A 5,211-nucleotide genomic window follows, 5' to 3' on the forward strand; every position below is an offset into this window, starting at 1 on the left:
AAAACAATTCAAAGAATCAATGAAACCAAGAGCTGGTTCTTTGAGAAAATCAACAAGATAGACAAACCCTTAGCCAAGCTAACTAAAAGGCAGAGAGACACCACCCAAATCAACAAAATCAGAAATGAAAGGGGGACATAACTACAGACACTGAGGAAATCCAAACAATCATTAGGACTTACTTCAAAAGTCTATATGCTACAAAATTTGAAAATCTAAATGAAATGGACAATTTTCTTGATCGATTTGACTCACCAAAGCTGAATCAGGACCAGGTAAATCAACTAAATAGTCCTATATCCCCCAAAGAAATAGAAGCAGTCATCAAAAGTCTCCCATCCAAAAAAAGCCCAGGACCAGATGGCTTCAGCGCAGAATTCTACCAGACCTTCAAAGAAGAGCTAACTCCAATTCTCTTCAAACTATTCCACAAAATAGAAACAGAAGGAACATTACCAAATTCATTCTATGAAGCCACAATCACCTTGGTACCTAAACCTCACAAAGACTCAACAAAGAAAGAGAATTTCAGGCCAATCTCCCTTATGAACATTGATGCAAAAATACTTAACAAAATACTTGCAAACCAGATCCAAGAACACATCAAAGATATTATCCACTATGACCAAGTAGGCTTCATCCCAGGTATGCAGGGGTGGTTCAATATACGGAAATCCATCAATGTGATCCACCATATTAACAAACTGAAAGAAAAAAACCACATGATAATCTCCCTAGATGCTGAAAAAGCATTTGACAAAATCCAACATCCATTCATGTTTAAAGTACTGGAGAGATCAGGGATACAAGGCACATATCTAAACATAGTAAAGGCGATATACAGCAAGCCTATAGCCAACATCAAACTGAACGGAGAGAAACTTAAAGCAATCCCTCTGAAATCAGGGACAAGACAAGGCTGCCCACTGTCTCCATATCTCTTCAACATAGTGCTGGAAGTCCTTGCTAGAGCAATAAGACAGTCGAAGGAGATCAAGGGGATACAGATGGGAAAGGAAGAAGTCAAATCATCACTATTTGCAGATGATATGATAGTATACATGAGTGACCCCAAAAACTCTACCAGGGAACTCCTACAGCTGATAAACACCTTCAGCAAAGTGGCCGGATATAAAATTAACTCAAAAAAATCAGTAGCACTCCTGTATACAAAAGACAAAAGGGCTGAGAAAGAAATTAGAGAAACAACACCCTTCACAATAGCCACAAAGGACATAAAGTACCTTGGCGTAACCCTAACCAAGCAAGTCAAAGACTTGTATGAAAAAAATTTCAAGTCTCTGAAGAAAGAATTAGAGGAAGATATGAGAAGATGGAAAGATCTCCCATGCTCATGGCTTGGCAGGATTAACATAGTAAAAATGGCCATCTTACCAAAAGCAATCTACAGATTTAATGCAATTCCCATCAAATTGCCAACACAATTCTTTACAGACCTGGAAAGAAAAATTCTCAACTTCGTATGGAATAACAAGAAACCGAGAATTGCTAAAACAATCCTCTACAATAAAAGATCTTCTGGAGGTATCTCCATCCCTGATCTCAAGCTGTACTATAGAGCAACAGTTATAAAAACTGCATGGTACTGGCATAGAAACAGAATGGTGGATCAATGGAATCGAACAGAAGACCCAGAAATAAACCCACACACTTACGGACACCTGATTTTTGACAAAGATGCCAAAACCATACAATGGAAAAAAGATAGCATCTTTAACAAATGGTGCTGGTCCAACTGGATGTCTACATGTAGAAAAATGCAAATAGATCCATACTTATCACCCTGCACAAAACTGAAGTCCAAGTGGATCAAAGACCTCAACATAAAACCAGACACATTAAATCGGCTAGAAAAAAAAGTGGGGAATACCCTAGAACTCATTGGTACAGGAGAAAACTTCCTGAACAGAACACCAACAGCACAGGCTCTAAGAGCAACAATCAATAAATGGGACCTCATGAAATTGAAAAGCTTCTGTAAAGCAAAGGACACCGTCATCAAAACAAAGCGACTGCCTACAGATTGGGAAAGAATCATCACCAACCCTCTATCTGACAGAGGACTCATATCCAATATATATAAAGAACTAAACAAGCTGAAAAGCAACAAACCAAGTAATCCACTTAAAAAATGGGGAACATTACTATGTAACCCACTTGGACACTGAACTGCCATGGGCTACACCTGTGCAGGGGTTCCAGGTCATCTCCACAAATAGTCCTTGGTTGGAGTATGAGTCTCTGGGAAGTTCCCTGTGTTCAAATTATCTTGTTCTGTTGCTCTGCTTGTGGAGTTCCCGTTCCCTCCAGCTCTTACTATTTCCCGGAGCAGCCTTACCAGGCCACAGTAGAGGACAATGCAGCCACTTTTGATGAGAACTGATAGACTAAGATCAGAAAGAAGGAGAGGAGGACCTCCCCTATCAGTGGACTTGGGGAGTGGCATGCATGCAGAAAGGGGAGGGAGGGTGGGATTGGCAGGGGAGGAGGGAGGAGCTTATGGGGGGATACAAAATGAATAAAGTGTAATTAATAAAAAATAAATAAAAGATTTAAAAAAAAAAAAGAAAAAAAATGGGGAACAGAGCTAAAGAGAGAATTCTCTGCAGAGGAATATCGAATGGCAGAGAAGCACTTAAAGAAATGCTCAACCTCATTAGCCATTAGGGAAATGCAAATCAAAACAACCCTAAGATTTCACCTTACACCCATCAGAATGGCCAAGATGAAAATCTCAAGGGACAACACATGCTGGAGAGGTTGTGGAGAAAGGGGAACCCTTCTCCACTGCTGGTGGGAATGTAAACTGGTACAACCACTCTGGAAATCAATCTGGCGCTTTCTCAGACAACTAGGAATAGTGCTTCCTCAAGATCCAGCCATACCACTCCTAGGCATATACACAAAAGAGGCGCAAGTACACAACAAGGACATTTGTTCAACCATGTTTGTACCAGCTTTATTTGTAATAGCCAGAAGCTGGAAACAACCCAGATGCCCCTCAACTGAAGAATGGATGCAGAAACTGTGGTACATCTATACAATGGAGTATTACTCAGCAATGAAAAATAAGGAAATCATGAAATTTGCAGGTAAATGGTGGGACCTGGAAAGGATCATCCTGAGTGAGTTGACCCAGAAGCAAAAAGACACTCACGGTATATACTCACTCATATAAACATACAATATAGAATAAACCCACTAAAATCTGTACATCTAAACAAACTAAGCAAAAGAGAGGACCCTAACTAAAATGTTCAATCCCCATCCTGAAAGGCAAAGAGGATGTACATCAGAAGAAAACGAAAATAGGAAACAACCTCGAAACCCGCTACAGAGGGCCTCTGAAAGCCAGAAGAAAACAGGAAACAACCTTGAAACCTGCCACAGAGGGCCTCTGAAAGCTTCTGCAGTATAGACTGTCAAAGCAGATGCTGAGCCTGATGGCCAACTGATGGGCAGAGTGAATGGAATTTTATGTAAGAAGTGGGAAATAGTAAGAGCTGGAGGGAACAGGAACTCCACAAGCAGAGCAACAGAACAAGATAATTTGAACACAGGGAACTTCCCAGAGACTCATACTCCAACCAAGGACTATTTGTGGAGATGACCTGGAACCCCTGCACAGATGTAGCCCATGGCAGTTCAGTGTCCAAGTGGGTTCCATAGTAATGGGAAGAGGGACTGCCTCTGACATAATCTGATTGGCCTGCTCGTTGATCACTTCCCCCTGAGGGGGAGGCAGCCTTACCAGGCCACAGTAGAGGACAATGCAGCCACTTTTGATGAGAACTGATAGACTAAGATCAGAAAGAAGGAGAGAAGGACCTCCCCTATCAGTGGACTTGGGGAGTGGCATGCATGCAGAAAGGGGAGGGAGGGTGGGATCGGCAGGGGAGGAGGGAGGGGCTCATGGGGGGATACAAAATGAATAAAGTGTAATTAATAAAAAAAATAAAAGATTAAAAAAAAAAGAATGGATCTGTGATTCTTGTGCCTTCTCATGGGCTCTTTTCTTTCTGTTGGTTTGTCTTTTGCCAGACATTACTATAGAATAGATTAAATCACTGCTTATTCCAGGTTCCCTGGCTGTCCAGTGTCAGTCATCTTTAGCTGACCCATAGCCCTTCAGATGTTATACAATAAGTCATCCTTTAGGCCCTCTCCAGATAGCCATATTGACACCTTTTCAAAACCCTAATTGGTACTTACAGCCTTTTCTGTCCTGTTAGAGTCCACATCCCTAGGGTCTCACCCACATAAAGTTCCACTCACAGAAACACTAAAAGCTAAGTTTCACTAGAAAACCTGCAGTCTAGACAGCTCAAAAATGGAGAATTCTGATGGAGAGTAGAGGCCCTACACAGTAATCCCCTGAGCAGGAAAGACATGGCTGTTTAATTTGTTTGAATTACTAGCAGCCCAGGTCTTTCCCAGCCATCATGATTTACAGATATTAGGAATCAAGACAGGGATTATCAGCCTTGGGAGCCATTGAGAATGAATTCCTCTTTATGGCCAGCTTTAGACCCCACCTCCCATTTCCCTAGTAACAGTAGGAAGCAAACATCATCTTTGAAACTTCTTAGGATTGAAGTTGTCATATGAAAAGGTAGAGCTATAGGAGCTTTGTTAAGGCCCATTAAGGCAAAGATACTTCCTCCTGGCCAAAATAATAGAATCTGGCTCCCAGTGTTGACTTGACATTCTGATCTGCTTCAAAAGCTAGAGGACTGTTAACCATTTTCTCCTCCCTTAAGAGTTAATCCATGGATGGGGTATCAGTCTCTGCAAGGCCCCCAGAGCCCCAAACCCCTGCTCAGATGTAGCCCATAGACTCAGTTTCCAAGTTGGTTCCCTAGTAAAAGGAGCAGTGTCTGTCTCTAGCATGAATTCAGTCACTGGCTCTTTGATCACCTACCTCCCCTGGGGGGCAGGGGTGCCACCTTGCCAGGCCACAAAGGAAGACAGTGAAGCCAGTCTTGATGAGATCTGATAGGCTAGGGTCTGATAGAAATGGAGAGGGTCCTCCTCTATCAGTGGACTAGGGGAGGGACATAGAGGAAGAAAAGGGAGGGTGGGTGACATAGAGGGAGAAAAGGGAGGGTGGGTGGAACTGGGAGGAGACCCAGGAGGGGGCCACAGCCAGGATACAAAGTGAATAAATTGTAATAAATAATAAATTTAAAA

This window comes from Psammomys obesus, unplaced genomic scaffold, assembly GCF_907164565.1.
Source record: "Psammomys obesus unplaced genomic scaffold, mPsaObe1.curated_primary_1811, whole genome shotgun sequence".
Taxonomy (NCBI): Eukaryota; Metazoa; Chordata; class Mammalia; order Rodentia; family Muridae; genus Psammomys; species Psammomys obesus.